The following is a 17512-nucleotide window of genomic DNA, read 5'->3' as shown; positions in this document are numbered from 1 at the left end:
AATAATAGCAACCTTCTCCTTACCCATCCTCAAAGGCACCTTGATAGTCGGAAGCACGGCAAAAAAGTTCAATCGCCAAAACCGAGCTGACATCCAAGGAAAAACCTGGGACTTTCGTTCCATCCAGTCCAACCACCGCATTGACAGACCCACCGCGCATGAACGCAGCTTCAGACCCCAGGACCAGAAAACTTCTTGATTTGAGGCCCTCCGCCGCAATGCCACACGCAGCCGCAGCCTGGGCTCTGCCACAGGTGCCCCCAAATCATACGACACGATAACCTGAGTCTTATTAGAGATTGCGGGAATAACATTGGAAATTACAGTGTCAAACAAGCTCCGGAACGACTTATAGATCTAGAAGAGACCATTTTCAACATTCGGTTTTGGAATTTCTTTCCTTTAATTCAAGGAGTTCTATGGCTGCCAGGAGGGGCCTTTTGAAAAGGTGAGGCGGCTTATTGGCCAAAGCAAACATCTGGTGCAATAAGGTGGTTCGGGTCAGCCCCAGGATACAAGTAGAAATTGAGTTGAGCTTGTTTTCAAAGTATTTTAAGAGATTCATAGTGGGCCTTACCATAGATCTATAGAGATTGATTGCCCTACGGGGTGTGAGACCAGTTGAAAAATTAATCAACCTGTCTGCCTTTACGATTTTAGGAATAATGGATGTTGTATAGACATTAAACAACATTGGGCTTAAAACGCACCCTTGGGGAATGCCATTTCCAACTTTAACGCTGTTCAGCCCTAGTTTTGAGCGTCGATTGGACATTATCCTTGACACCCATAAAACAATTTCAGCAAGAAAGCGGAAATGTGACACTATGTCGCTAAGGGTAGCGAAATCAATCTTGGCACAGGCGCTCTTCATACACTGGCCCATGGAAAAGGAGTCACTCATAAATTTGGCTGACAAAATCAAATGTTCAAACTATGAAAGTAGGTACTTACCACCTTTTTCAGCGTTGCTCCTTCGTAACCAGGGTGTTTAATAACATACTGAGTCCTCATCACACTCACTAAGTCCAGAATAGAAAGTACGCAGGTTTATCACGATCAATATTTCTCGCACTTAGAAAACCATATTGCCGAAGTAACACTCGCGTCAGTTAAGGCATTGCTTCATATTATAACACTTAAATTTGGAAGAAGGTCCTAATCTCATGGGAGACGTAGGACGAGGCCGTAATTGGAAGCTTATGTGCCGAACTAGGATTGTAGTAAACAAACTATCGAAAACGGGAGGGAAACCGTATAATCATTCCAGAGGAGCATACCATAGTTTTTAGGGAACGGGAGAATCTTATCAAAAGGACATGCCCAATTTTACGCAATCTAAAAACACTCCGGGATTCTATGATAATACACCAAACACTGAACGAGACACGTGCACATTGTCCACTAGGAACAGATAGTATACCGACGGGTAACTAAACGGAATTTAAGATACAGCAAAATTAACTCGGTTCCACGCTCTAGAATTCACTGAACGAATCCTTTGAGATACAGATTCAATTTAGCACAGAATCCTCCCGAAAAAATAGTTAACTTGCTCACTGGCTAAGTGATGAGCGCATGCTCCTAATTTAGTTAAACACGAAGGACGAAATAGCAATCGCGAGCTTATGCGCCGAACCATGGTTGTAGTAAAAAGGATGATCGCGCACGGGAAGCAAACCGTACAATCACGCCGGGCGGCCATAACGGAGTTCTTCAAATGCCACATTTACTTAGGAATCGAGGGAATCTTATCAAGAGGACACGAATTTTATATTTTACACAATTCAAAAGCACTCCGGGATTTTATTTCGACACCAAATACTTAACGAAACACGAACACGTCCACTAGGATCAGATAGGATACCGACGGTAACTAAACGGAATTTAAGATAAAGCAAAATTTAACTCGACTGCACGCTCCGGAATTCACTGAAAGAATACTTTCAGTTAGAGGTTCTATCTAGCACTTGCTTACTGGCTAAGTGATCAGGGCATGCACCTACCTGCAATTCCGGTACATGCTGGGACAGTAGAACTTGTTTACTGCGAAAAACTTGTTTTGTGGTTTTCGAAAATAACAATCTTTGAAAATGAGAGTAGATCACCGTTATCCCTTCACTATTTACATCCATTTAGAAAGCGAATATCCACTATTTGTATAATGACAAACTACGGAGTCAAACTACGGAATCTAATGATCAAAAGACTTCCTATCTGCATCTGATGTAGGCTAAAACTGAGGCTCTGAATAGAACTGAGAACATGTAGAATCAGAGCCCTCTTTCCAAGAATCATTAGTGGTATCAATGATTGCAAACTTTCATAGCATAATTCACTACAACAAACTACAAAAGATATGCCGACATTTTAAGAAAAAAGGATATTAATATCAATAACCGCATTAATCTAAAACTTGATTAGTTTTCAATAAGAAGTTGTGACCCAACCGCCCCTGTAATAAACGTGGTAGCCGTTAACTAAGGTTGAGCTACATCTCGTTCAGGGAACTCCGCGGCTACTTGAATTCTGTAACTGAACCTGTCGTGGTCACAAAAAGTCCCAGCGAAGGATAGAATGTACAAACCGTAAATGAGTCTTCTTGACGAAGGAGCCAATTCCACTGATTAGTAGAGTCAACAGGAAACATTGTCCCCTTTGAATGCCAGAGTTAAATCTTCGAATAATTACAAACCTATCCAAGTTTCAAAGATGGTCAGGACTCTGACAAGACAGGAGGATCTAAAAGGAGCATTTAAAAGGGAACATAAACTTGAAATAGAACCTCAAAGCCATGCACCCAATCTCTTATCTACGGAAAGCACCTACCCTCGCACAAACCATCTTCACCACCATAACCCTTAGGCTATACCAGAGCTGGATCTAAGCGCTAAACACGGAAGTCTGAAGTTTCTTATTAAGGCAAGCCTATACCGGATTCACTTAAGGCCGAGCACGGAGAGCGCAGAGAACTGCCCACTTTTCTCTATAAAAGAGTTGGAGCAAGAAGGCCGACCCGATAGTATTCCAGCAGAGGTATACAAACTGATATTCCAACACCGGCCAAACCTACTGCTCGGCGCATTCAATGCTGGCCTGAAAGAGGGCACTTTCCCTGCTCGTTGGAAGGTGGCGAGGCTTGCGCTGATCCATAAAGGGAAAGGCGACCCCGAGTTGCCGTCTCCATACCGCCCATTATGTATGCTCGACGGTACTGGTTCAACACCAGTATCTGGAAATGGATCCAAGCGGTCCGGACACCGTAAACCTGGAAAGACACTAAGCCGACGGCAGAAGAGAGCACTGCGAAGGAAGATGAAGCACCTTGGGAATGAGAACATGGATGTGACTATACCACTAGGCGCGGAAACGCCCAGAGAAATCGGATGCAAGGAAGCGGAATCTCCGGCGGAAGGTGCAGATAAACTGGAAACCCCGGTAAGATCCACACTGGACGCACCAGACTCTTCTGTCAGCGGTAATGCGCGCAAGAAGCGTAACACCAACACATCTGCTGTGGCCAACGCTTTATTGTGCTCCGCACCAGGGCTTATATCCACGCGTCTCGCGGGGATTAGGATCGGTATGCCGGGAGGCGATCAAATCAGCGAGAGAGATCTCAAGGAAGCTGGTCTCTCCCACAGGAATACGAAGACGAAGGCGGGAAGGAAGAGGACGTATGCCCAAGCTGCTGCCTCTGTTCTGACTGCTACCGTGGGAGTTTCCTACAAGGATGACAAAATGTCAGAGGGACAATTTCCCATCATCCGGGAATGCCTGTGGAAAAAAATGCTGGAGTCTGGAACGAAGCCACGATTTAACAATCAAGGTTTTCGTGATGGGCTTCTCCATTTGGAGTGCACTGACGAGGCTTCCTTAAAGTGGCTCCAGCAGTTAATCCCAACTTTGAGTTGCGGTGGTCGGCCCAAGTTCACTATTGTGAACACTGAGCTACGCAGGACAGAACATGTCGGGTGTTGGCTCCCGGGCCCTCGAATGAAGGCAGAGGACATCATCCACATGCTGGGTGAACAGAACCCGGGCATGGACTTTGGACACTGGAGGGTAAAGTTCATAAATGCCAGGAAGGACAAATCTACAAACGTGGAGGGTTTCAACTTGGTATTCGAACTGGACCAACAGAGCCTGAATGTGCTCAGGGGAAGTCACCATATGGTGGTGTACATAGTCTGAAATTCAGTCATATCAGGAAACTGTAGGGCATCATTTCCATTTTGAGACCGAAGAACAATGATGGTCTTCGACTCACACAACATAGAGAAAATTGCAGCGCATCTTCGGTGCGCTCTCCCACAATGGAACCGCGCGCGGAGTATAGCGCATACAGGGGCGGAACCCTCGTAAGGGGACTCACACTGGGGAAGGGACTACAGAGTGAGTCCTACCTGCTAGTAACTTCTCCTACACCTTTCAAGCAACAGGCGGAAGGAAGGGAAGCCAGAGATGTGAACGGAACTGACTTGATACCAGTTCGAGTGATCGAATCTATGCAACCCGGACACCGCAAACCAATTAAGGTGCTAAATGGAAAGCAGACGAATGCTTTGCGGGATGAGATGAAATCTTTCATGGATGAGAACATGGGAACTGCGGTACTTCCAAGTACGGCTTTTCTCAGAGAAATCAATCACGAGGGGATCGAGTCTCTGGCGGTACGGTGTGAGGGAAACTGTTTTTCATAAGACAATAGACTAAGTTTACGTCGAAAAAAATAAAGACTGGTCAAATCAACTTGCAGCATGGCAAAGCTCCCTCCTACCTGTTGGCAGCGAGAATGACAAAGCTACAGGATTTCCCATATATCTTTCTGGTGCAAGAACCGTGGGTTCGATTTAACAGAATCTGTGGCATTGGATCAGTAAAGGGGGCTAGGATCTTCGACGACGAAAGATCCATAAGACCGAGAGCTTGCGTCCTGATGTCAAGACGGCTAGAGGCAACTATGCTGAGACAATGTTGTTCCCAGGACTTAGCTACGGTCATCATACTATACCAGATAAATGGCGAGAGGAAAAACATCATAGTTGCCTCTGCTTATTTACCCTATGATTCTTTGTATCCTCCACCGACGCAAAAGCTTAGGGATCTGGTGGCGTATGCAGAATCAAGTGGTGTCGAACTCTTAATAGGTTGCGATGCGAATGCTCAACATATTTGTTGGGGCAGTAGCAAATGCAATCCAAGAGGAGAGAAGCTATTTGATTTCATCACTTCAGCTGGTCTTATGACTGCAAACGTAGGGTGCGCCCCTACGTTCGTGGGACCGAGAAGAAGCGAAGTAATTGACCTAACACTCTGTACCCCAAAATTATTAGAGTTGATTACACACTGGCGACTGCTAGACGAGGTCTCACTGTCAGATCACCGATATCTAGAATGCAATCTGACTATTGCAGGCGCACAGTCTGCAGTACAAAGACGGAACCCTAGGAAAACGGATTGGGGAAAGTTCAATGAACTTCTTGGCAATAAAGTACAGTTCCCTAAGCGAGTAAGGCCTCCTTTGGTGCTGGAAGATGAATTGAAAACTCTGAACTGCACACTTTTAGAGTGCTATGAAGACGGTTATCCAATTTCTCGAGGCCAAAGCGGTAAAATGGTTCCTTGGTGGAACCGAGAACTGCAAAAACTCAGGAAATCAACCAGGCGACTTCTAAACCGTGCTTGCAAAAGTAACAAGAACGAAGACTGGTTAAATTTCAGAAACTCACAACGTGAATATAAGAGGCTCGTTAGGTGTTCGAAACGAGACTCCCTAAGAGCGTACTGTGAGGAACTGGAAGGCGAAAAAGAGACTTCAAGGCTGTGCAGAGTCCTCAAAAGGGATGAGCCAGCCAAGTTGGATTCTCTTAGAAAACCCGACGGTACTTTCACGAGCTCCAGACTGGATTCAGTACAGACCCTCCTGGAAGTACACCACCCGGGAGAACGGGTGAGAGAAGTGGTAAGGGGAGAGTTGACGGTTCTTGCAACCCCTTCAACACGCAAGTGTTGCAAGGGGAACTGGAACACTGCGAAAGCGTTTGTTACCCATGAAAAGGTGAGAGCTGCCATACTGTCCTTTGAATATTTCAAAGCACCTGGCATGGATGGTATCTATCCGGCAATGCTAAAGGAGGGTATGGAGCATTTAGAGCGACCTCTAAGAAATATTTTTCGAGAATGTCTTGCTCTGGGCTACGTGCCTTCTTCTTGGCAACAGATTAAGGTAGTTTTCATTCCGAAACCTGGGAAAGATGACTATTCTAATCCAAAGAACTTCAGACAGATCAGCTTGACTTCATTCTTGCTGAAAGGTTTGGAGAGACTGGTGGAGCGTCACATTCGTGGAAACGTACTTAGGTCACACCCACTTAGTGAAAACCAACATGCTTACCAACGTGGAAAGTCCTGTGAGTCTGCTCTTCATTCTTTGGTCACAAAGATAGAGGATGCAACTTTGAATGGTGAGTACGCGATGGGGGTGTTCGTGGACATTGAAGGGGCTTTTGACTGTGCGCCTTTTCAAAAACTTTGTGATGCCGCCAGAGCGCATGGTGTTGATGATGCTTTAATTAAGTGGATCCATGCTATGCTTACGCAAAGATTGCTGTGCGCTGAGGTAGGGGTCGATCGCTACCTGACTACAGAAGCAACGAAGGGCTGCCCCGAAGGAGGTGTGCTTTCGCCACTTCTGTGGAGTATGCTGATCGACTCACTGCTATGCGAACTGCAAAATTTGCCAATACACGTTCATGCTTATGCTGATGACGTGGCTATACTTGCTGTTGATCGGGACCTTGGAACGGTGTGTAGGAATATACAACGTGCCGTTTATTTGATAGACAGCTGGTGCCTTAGACATGGTCTGTCAGTTAATCCAAATAAAACCACAATGGTTTTATTTACAAAAAGGAGAAAGCTGAATGGACTTTGCCTCCCTGCGATGAGGGGTACTACCCTTCAAGTCTCCGAAGAAGTGAAATATCTGGGAGTCACTCTAGATAAAAAACTTCTTTGGAACAAACATGTAGAGGTAAAGATGAAACAAGCTCTCACAGCTTATGGGCTGTGCAGACGGACTTTTGCCTCGACATGGGGACTCAGGCCTCATGTGGTAATGTGGATATACGTTGCCATCATTAGGCCGATGTTCGTATATGCATCCGTAGTGTGGTGGATTAAGGTGAGACAAAAAGGTTTTCACCGTAAACTAGCCGCACTGCAAAGAACTGTGTGTCTGGGTACCACCAGTGCCATGAGCACGATATCCGGCGCAGCTCTGAATGCACTACTCAATTTGCAGCCACTGGATATATTTATTCAAAGCACTGCAATGAGAGCAGCTCATAGATTAATTCGATTAGATCTATGGGGGCACAGAGCATTGGAAGAGTTACTGGGAGGACTGAATCCAGTTCTTACAATGCCTTCCGATTCTCGCGTCCCCATACATCTGTTTGGTAGAAGATATGAAGTTACCCTGAAGCGTAGAGAGGACTGGGAAGACCCAAAGGAATCCATGGCGGGATATACGGAAGTCTTCTATACCGATGGCTCAAAAACAGAAGAGGGTTCTGGAGCCGGAGTCTACCTCTCGAATAAAAACGAGAAGTGGGCTTTTCCTTTGGGACAATATGCAACGGTTTTCCAAGCCGAAATTTATGCAATCCTAAGGGTGGCAAACTGGGTAATTGACGAGCGGTTGAAGAGCAGGCGCATCGCAATCTGCAGTGACAGTCAAGCTACATTGGGGGCATCGAGCAGTCCTTTGATCACCTCGAAAATCGTTCAGGAATGCAGAAACCGTTTGAACTCTATGTCTAGATTCAATACGGTGGAACTACTCTGGGTACCTGGTCACTGTGGCATAGAGGAAAATGAAATCTCGGACGCTTTAGCGAAAGAGGGGTCAATATCTCCTATGCCGGGACCGGAGCCAGCAATTGGAGTATCAGTAGCATTGACTAAATCTGTTTTCAAAAAAGTTTTCCATAATGACAGGTGGTAGAGCCTAAATGCTGCTCGACACACCAAACTTTTCCTTCCAGAACCGAACATACGTACCGCAAAGTTCATCCTGTCGAAAAGCAGGAGGACTTGCAGGTATATTGTGGGCATTCTGACAGGCCATAATTCACTAGCTGGCCATATGTTCAGGAACTACCGAAGATGATACGTGTCGCTCCTGTAATGAGGAAGTGGAATCCACGGAGCATTTGCTATGTGAATGCCCCGCCTATGGACATGGACTTGGCATGAGGTATCAGATCTTTGGTGCCGATGTTCTCCAATTGCGACGAGTAGCATCACATCCACTAACGGAAATCCTGCGATACGTTAACGAATCCGGAATATTCCGTTAGACGGGAGAGGCGAGTATAATGGGCCAACACGGTCTGAGTGCTCAGAAGCTGTAGTTTCTCCCCCACCATACACACACGCCCACACTAGGTAAATCAGCAAGAGATCTGATTTTCTTTATGTGGCAAGCGATGGAAAAACTGTTGGAATATGGACATCAGTTGCACCGCCTCTTCATCGACTTTAAAGCCGCCTATAATAGCATAGCCAGGATAAAACTGTACATGGCCATGAGAAAATTCGGTATCCCAACGAAGAACTGGATCTAGTTCTTCTAATATCTCCTACAATGGTCTATGCCCCAAAGCGATGTCCGAGGCGAGTGACATAGGCATAGTCATATATGTGATGAAAACCTCCGTTGACCGAAGAATCTGCTGTGTCCAGTGTGGGTCTCAGGTAATCCACACCTTCGACCGAAGGCATTCGATTTCTCTCGATATTGCCGTATCTGATAGTGACGTAACACATGTAAATTATCAATTCTAAAAATCTTCCCCTTTTTGCACTGCCTTCGTCGGTTGGGGCCCTTCCCAGGTCCATCGTCTAGAGGGGCTAGAAAACAAGCGGCTTCAGGTTATGTTCAGGATAGACACAATTCATCGAATACCGCTTCATCTCTAGCCTAGGAGAGGCTCGGCAAACAGTGAAACAGAGGGGTCAGGAAACCAAAAATAGTGCGGGAAACTACTGTCAAATTGGTCCGCCATCGAGTGAGTGACAGACTCAGCACTCCTTCAGTCCCATAACATATTCCTCAAACTAGCAATGATTCTGTCTTCTGTATACTTTGCCGAGTTATCATAGTATATAAGGTCCTGTAGTGTCTTATAATGTTTGCGTCCAATCCGTCCTTTTATGCTTTAAAGTCCCCTAAAACACCCACCCCATCCACTTCACGCTCTGTATCCTTTTCTTTTCGAGGCATTAGCATCAACCATGCTTCGGAGTTTTTTGACGATACAGTTTAATAGAGCGAAAGCTCAAATGTTTTTTGAGCGACTATACCAGGATACGTCCTTGTTCGCATGAAATTTCAAACAATGTTAATGACTACCAGATCCAATTGAAATAATCGTTATGGATATCCTAAAAAGTCCAAATGATTGTTTTTCGATTCAGTTTATTGACGACATCCTTGACAAATGGCAATTTTTCATCTAAATCTTTGAATATTATCCTTAAATTCAAAAATACTTCCTAACAGCCATTCAAATCCACCAACTTGCCCGTTTAGAAAACTGAGTCCACCAACGTCCTTCAGCTTTGCAGGCATAAACCCAATAGAGACAACATGAACTCGGAAAAATCTATCCCAACAATCTGAACTTTTTCTCTGTGTATTTTATATTTAATCCTAACCAAATATTCACGAAATAAATAAATCATTCAGCATTTTCCCCAGAAATCCCATTCGCAGATATTGAATGTCCTTTACCGAATCATAGATAGATCAGATAGAACAGTCACACACAAGTTTGTTAGCAATATGATACCCCGGAATCCAGGACAGAGGAAGACCAACAAATAGGCCAGAAAGAAAAATGGCAAGGAATCGTTTCTTTTGCGGATTTTCCGTATGTGGTCAGATGTAGATTAAATTTCCTGGGAGAAGAAAAGTAAAGCTTGGGAAGAAATAATCTTGAAGGCGACAATATCCAGGGATTAGAGGATATCAGGGATACTCTGAAGTTGAACTGCGAGACGATTTTTGTTTGGGGGATGATATTTAGGTCATTATGGTTCGTTGAGACATTTCCGTGGTTACTTAGATTCAAATTATATTGACAATATTTAATATAGATTAAAAGATATATTCTGCACTGTGAAAAGTGAAAGTAGGTGCGTAGCTGTAGTCCTGTCAGTAGTGGAGGCTCGTCCGTAAGATCGCGTAAGTGACTGAACCTCAGGCTTCCTGTTTTCATCATCCTCTTTATTAACAGTACAGCAATAATTTTGGGAATCTTTACGTTCAAGTAGAACCTAATCAATATTGGAACAAAAAATAAATGAACCGATTTAAAAAAAAAGGATACATGGATGTCCTTTACTCCACAATAGACCAGGAGTATTTAAATACCGACAATACCACATTTTTGAAATTTAACCTTCTTTTGCACAATTTCTTTGGCCTAAGGACATATCTACATAAAAACGGATTTCCATAACTTAACCACATTCAGTCCTTGCCTCTGGTATTGTCTACATATCCATATAGAATTAAAACCTAACCCTTTTGCTATTATCATATCCTTTACATGAAGTAATACACAAATTGCTCAAAGGACTGCTCCATGCGACTTGCTACGATTATGCTTTTTATACATATCCTGACAATAATGAAACCAAAGGAACATCAAGGACCGGAGATAATGGAATATATTTTTTTGAGAGACAATGGGTAGGTGCAAAAAGGACTACCCGGGTACCGGTAGTAATTTGGTTCTTGCTTTTTTTGCTGACGGAATATCTAAAGGATTATGGGTCCTTTGTTAATAATCTACCGGAATTGGGTTGAATTACGGTGAATGGGGCTCAAATTTTTATTTTAATTTATTACAGATAAGCTGGAGATGAGTTGAGTTGGAATTCATCAAAGGAAATGTTTTTTTTTTCGGTTGATTGCAGGAATCCAGGAATCCCACAAAGAGATGTTATCAGGAAAAAACCCACTCTCATTAACTTTTTTCATTTTCATTTCCGATTAAATATGCTTAATTTAGCACGTTTTTAATGTTGAGGTATTACCGACCGAAACCTTTAGCGGTAAAGGATCGACACCATTTGATTATATGTCATAATCGAAAGTAAATGGGGTTTGGAACTAAAAGATTAAAGATTTAAATATTTTACCAATTTCCCTCAATAATAAAGGCTATCTGTCAATGTTTTAAGCGATTAAGATCAAAAGGTATAAAACACTGACGTCCTTTCCGTCACTAGAATGATATTTCTGGAGCAACTTGTTCCAGTGCTTAATGCGAGGCAGCCCCGTCAATTGAGGTTCGATGGGTGTTAGCCTGCTTTTATAGGCTTGTGGAAAACGGCTATGTCAGGCTTTCACTCAGTCCAAACCTTATCATTCGCTTAGCCCGTCGCGGGGTTAATTGCGGCTCGCGGTGTTATCTATTCTCTCTGTAAAGACAATGAGAAAGGGGCGATGATCTAAAGACAATCCTAAGTAGCCGGCGATGACCAAGAAGTGAGATCTATCCTAAAAACCTAAAATAATGGTCAAGAATGGTGAGGAATTAGGCGATGACGGCGTTACGGTTTCTTATCAGGGCAGAGGCAAATCGTCAAATGTTGCCTTACCTCTGCCTCGGCCATGTTGCTCCCAGGACAGAGGTGAGGCAGCGTCTGACGATTTGCCTCTGCCCTGGTAAGGAACCGTAAAGCCGTCATCGCCTAATTTTTTAAAGTTTGGGTGCTTAGTCCTAAACAATGGTCTGTGGGCCAAAAAAAGAGGGAGTAAGTTGCTCCACATTTGGTTCGGTCCGGCGGATGCGAACTTGGGACCCCGCAATTTCATCATCATTCATCATGGTCCGCCCGTAAATGTAGAAGCATCCGCGATCAATATTGGTCCTGCTTTAGATATATGGTGAAGCGCGGCCTGCGAGGTTCCCACCCAGGTATCCTCTGGTTATTTTATTCGAGGATGTTCTTTATCAGTGAGATTTTTACAGTGCTAGATAGGAGGCAAAAAGAGAGTCATCCAATTAAAAGAAATTTTTCTGAAATTCATGTTCTTAGGATAGCATATTCAGAGAAAGAAAAATACAAGGACAAAAAAGTAATAAAAGATAAAAGGACTCCTTCCCAAGCAGGCACTCGAGGCAAAGAGTGTGTATTGAATTCTCGGAAATGTATCTTTTGCATAGACCAGGTACTCCCAGGCTTTATGCATCTCCAGCAACTCCAAGAATTCCATCTCAAATCAATGACGAGATTGCATTTCAGCTGTGCTTTGAAACGTCACTGTAGCCACTGCAATCACTTGTGTATTGTGGTGCAGTTGCGGCTATAAGATGATATCGTCAGAGATTACATGGTTTGAGTAACCACCACCAAATTCGTCTGGAACATCAGCGGAACTCACTAAGGCAGGACATCACTAGGCTGATTCAAATCAGCACTGGCAATGCCAGCAGACGGTGCAAAATAAAGTGTAGAGGGTTTACAGGAACTATGCCATTCCCAGTGAGACACTCGTAATTGAAATTCTGGACACACTAAAGCAGAATCGGTGACAATGCCATAGAGAAAGCCACTCCAGATGTGTTTAGAATGCAATGTACGGGAGGAACCAGCAGAGTTTTTTCAGATCACTCTACGAATCCCAACAGAGCGCCCAAACAGTACAAGGAAGCAAACAAATATTGGGGTGGACTTTGGGGGTAACCCGCCCAGCAGACACCCGCCCTGGTACTACGCCTGGTATAAATTTTACGGATGTTTCCGAAGAGGAAGTTCGGCAACCGATAAACAGCTCGAAGAACTGTAAGGGTCCAGGTGTGCATCGAGTGCAGAACTTCTGGATATGAAAAGTTCACCAGTGTACATGTTCGGTTAACACACAGCATAAATCGGATTATAAATCGGCCGGAGGAATTCCCACCCTTCCTCACTGCGGAGATTACCTACCTTATCCTTAATAAAGATACGGTATAAGGCCCCACAGACACAAACCCGACTACTCACTTACCAACCCTCTACAAATTCATAAGGTCAACGCGCAGAAGGGCTGCCGAGTTGGGTCAAGGGGTTCCAAGAAGATAAGATGCTTCTTGCATTGAATGCATTCGCTATCCCTTCACTGGCTTATGCATTCGGAATATTACCGTGGACGAAAACCGATCTGGAAAACGTCCAACGGCGGATACGGATAACCATGTCCAAATTCCGAATGCATCATCCAAATTCTGCCGTGGGACGGATGAACCTGCCTCGTGGCATCAGAGGTAGGGGCGTGGTTGACGTGGCGGCACAACATTATCGCCAAGTCGGTGCGCGCTTATTTTTACAGCAAAGAACAGGTGAATCCCTCGCACGGCACGTGATCCCGCTTTTTTAGAGCATCCTCCGGTTCGGCGAAGGCGTTCAACCTTGACAAGAAATGACCCATTTGAGCTCCTCAGTCGTCATATGTCGGGAGGGTGAAATCGGTCGCAGTTTCGAAACCACGTCCCTGAGCAGACGTAACATGCTGGAATCGCTTAACCCTGATATACAGCACACGGCCGGCAGGTCCTCCCGCTTAACTGTGCGGAGGCCGAAGAGGACGAAAGTCAAGGACCGTGACCACGACGGATCGTCGCGAGCCATTGAGGCGGCCTTCAACAACCGATCCCAACGTTTCAGCATACCATTGCACTGTGAATGGTATGCAGTAGTCCTGCCAAGGAGCTTCTCTAACTCCACGAAAAGAGTAGATTCGAATTGCTTTCTGTGGTCCCTGATGATTACGGCTGGAACTCCAAAGCGCGGAATCCATTCTCAACGGAGGGTCCCGACACATGACTGTGCCGTAATATCAGACAGAGGTATTGCTTCAGACCACCGTGTAAACCTATACATGATTGTGAGGCAGTAGTTGAATCTAATTGCAAAATCGGCCGGAATAACTGACCTAGGTCCATTGTCTGAAATCTCGAAAAGTAAGTAGGAGTTTAAACCTTGCACTTGTAAGTGGAGTTTGCTCTGCGTCGTCCTTCTGCGCCTCGGCGATTGCCGTATAATCGGCCGCGGCGAGGAATGTGACCTGCAAGATTCTTGGCAAAGTGTTCGCAACCACGTTGTCTTTTCCAGACACGTATTGAATGTCGAAAGTAAACTGGCTGATGAAGCTCAGTTACCGAAGTTTGCGAGGAGACGCCTTTTCGGCCTTTTGTTTAAGCGCAAAAGGCATTTTTATTGTATTGAAATTGCATATTTAGTGGCTTGAACTACGAATTTACGAGGGTACCAGCAAATTGTCGGGGCCGATGAGACAAGTGCAGGATTAAAACGCGTGGCCTTCGTTGTCATGCCTGCCAACACGAATTGCGCCTTCAGTTGGCGGTTCAATACGTCGGCAGAAGTGTTCTCACCACCATCAATGCAGCCCGTTGTCCTTGCCTCCGATATGCCGCCACAATAGCACTAAGGTCGTGAAAACAATAATAATAGCTAGAGAGTACAACTCCAGTCGACTCTGATTTAAATTTCGAATTCCTCTGTTGGGTTATCGCTATAGAGCACACGAGTCACACACTGAGCCGGCTTACATCGCTCCGATTATAGGTCTCTTCCGAACGTCCCCCTTGCACAGAGCACTCCAGATGCATCCCCTACTGACGGTACTGCCAGTTCTCTTCGAAAATATTGAAGGACAGGGGAAGCTGAAATGTTAACTTCCGCACTGTTCCAAAATAATCCGTTGGGTGTTGATATAGTCAGTCTGTGAGGATCCAGAACGGAAATCAGCCCGTTATCTGTTGCTCAAACTGTTCATCAACTCCTAGATGTTCTTTGATGCATTCTAGGATAATTTTGCTATTAACTTGACCACGGCAGGGAACAGGCAAATACCACTTCAATTATCGCACTCTAGACGGGTTTCCCTTTTTCGGAATTTTGACAATCATTCTCTTCGCCCACTCACTAGGAAACGCCCCATACTCCCAAGATTTATGGATCAGTAGAAGAAAGAGCTCTGCAGAAGCAGCACGAGCCGCGGTGAATAGTTCCGCAAACTCTCGACCCTTGAGAGGAGCTGTGTTCACACATGCGCTGTACAATTGTTATGTTCTTTACTGCGGGCCGGAGAGTCAATATCCTTCCCGAAACCGGCTCCCAAAAGTCTGACATCGTCCTAAAGAAGAATCCGCCCTCCACTTCCTACTCACCCTACCTGCTCTATCGATAATATTATTGCTGAAGACACGAACTTCTTGCATATCTCCTGTGGGTCATTAAGATCCTTACGTATCTTCGAGCTTCACCACTTTCTCCCATTTATCATTTATCCGCATATCAAAATGTTTATTTCCAATTTGTTCGATACATTTGAGACCACGATATTCTAGGGGAAGTGCAAATCGAACCTGAATACCACATAAACGGTGAATTTCTATAAAGTCCTTCCAGCACTCCCTTCTATAATGCATTAGTTTTACTCCTTCCATTCGTCTCCAAGGACTAATTTGGTTCTTATTGAATTTTGCATGGAGTGTGGTATTCTTATCTATGCAGAGTGCAATGAAGTGTTTGCTAAGAAAGGAGCGATGGTTCCACAGAGAAACAGGAGCAAGGCCAATTTTCACCGCAAAGTGGTAATGATAGTTTCTCAGGTGAATATTAGAAGAAATTGATACGAGTCGAGGTGAAGCTCTCCTCGTCAAGTATATTTGATGTCAAAGAAAAAGTAGCAAAATTTCAGTCCATGTTCCCCAGACTATGGTGGAAGTTTTGATTTTCTTTAGAATTATTTAAAGGATTTTTACTTTGAAGGATTATCATATCCACCTGCCACTCCGTTCAGGGTCTAACACTTTGAAGGATGTCTACAAGCCTTGATTTTGACTGATATGCGGACCTAGCTAAGGAGCCCCCGGGTGTCTGCATCTCTGTTCGGTAAATTTAAAATTCACGTATGCCTGCAAAATATCATATTTCAACTGACGTGAACCTAAAGTCGCTCCTTTTGGAAGCTCGAAAGGTGCCTGTTCGAATGCCTTGATATCAGCCAAAAACCGCAACTCAAAGTAAACTTGTTGTGATTTAAACCCCAAGGAATGAGGACAAGTTTCAAGTTTCCCAGATTCCACAGTAACAGCCTTCAAAACCGCAACCCCCTTTATTGTTTCTTAAATATCCCAACACCGATTTAAGATGTTTTTCTTCTCTCTCTTTGCAACTCAACGTGGATTCAGAATCCCTACGAGGGCACTGAAAACCATATGCTGAAGCCCTCCCTCCCTGTGGGAGCACTGGCATAGGGTGATTTCCTTCGTAAATCGTTCTTTTGCATAATTGACGAAAAGTGGAAATCGATCCGTTTCGGAAAATTGCCGACGTAATTTGTTGCTTTCTCTTGGAGAGGAAAATGGAAAATTGTTCGCATCATGTGTGTGTGAAAGCTTAAATAATTCTTGGACCAAGTGAGCATGTTTATGTGATTTTCGGTGTGATGTTCTCGCCGTAATTAGGGAGTTTATTCCTAAAATGTTGCGGGTTTGCCATTGTTTTGGCCAGGTGAATGTAGGACTCGGAGTTACGTTTGATTTTTATGGGATCCACTTAAAATGCAAGGAAAATTGCCAAACTACTAACACGCCACAACTCTTCTTCAGGTTTATGGAGACAAATTGCTCCGAATTGGGAATTATAAATGAAATTATGTCGTTGAGCAAACGCTTAGGGGTGGAAGCTTCAATTTATGTTCTACGGCATACATTTTGGATCAGGCTTAATGTTAGTAAAAGTGTATGCAGAACGTAGAACTAATTATTGATTTGAAATTTGGATTAAAAAAATTGTTCCAAATGAATTTTACTTTTTCATGTCCCCTGATTCCTCTTTGTTTACCGTGGTAGGAGCTCTAGCACGGCATATCTCCTGGCAAACCACGAAATAGCCCGGAACCAAACGGAAGAAAAAAAACTAACTCAGGTTTAAATAGCGTCATGGATGGAATCCCCAGAATACCGGATGACCTTCCGAATATCTGGCAACTTAGTCAACCTTTGGGCCCCGAGGGAACCGCAGCTTCCGTAAGCCACTCCAGTGATACAAACTTTTTGCACCTACTAACTGAACATGAAAATTGTAGCACCAACTTTGCAGACTTTACAGAAACAATCACATAGATGACCTTATCCCTTGATAAATCAGTACCGACAAACTCTGAACCAAGCAAAGGGGGGTAGCATGGAATAGAAAACATCACTAAAAATCACTGTCAGATCAAAAATATTCTTTAAACTGTCGAATATCTCAGAACTGAGACCGTATAAGGATAACCGTTTTGCTAAACAAGTATCCTAAAGAAAAGCTGGCAGCGGAGTAAAGCAAAATGACACAAAGGACTACTCTACAGATATGAACCCTTGCCTGGACTTATTTCACGATTAGCTATTTGGACAGAGACATGATTGATTGAAAC

General features: G+C 44.2%; 1 protein-coding gene across 3 annotated transcripts in view; it reads right to left on the bottom strand.

Moving 5' to 3' along the window:
- Positions 1-17512, bottom strand: part of LOC119659922 (dipeptidase 1) — a 394749-nt gene that overhangs the window by 283474 nt on the left and 93763 nt on the right. Inside the window, exon 1 of one of the 3 annotated variants that reach the window (XM_038068256.1) lies at positions 955-1914. The exons of the other annotated variants lie outside the window; for them this stretch is intronic. The gene's annotated coding sequence lies outside the window, so the exon portion shown is untranslated. Of the gene's footprint in view, positions 1-954; positions 1915-17512 lie in introns of those variants that run through there. 3 annotated transcript variants of the gene reach the window in all.

Source organism: Hermetia illucens, chromosome 6, assembly GCF_905115235.1.
Source record: "Hermetia illucens chromosome 6, iHerIll2.2.curated.20191125, whole genome shotgun sequence".
Taxonomy (NCBI): domain Eukaryota; kingdom Metazoa; phylum Arthropoda; class Insecta; order Diptera; family Stratiomyidae; genus Hermetia; species Hermetia illucens.
This window is presented reverse-complemented; position numbering and strand designations above follow the sequence as displayed.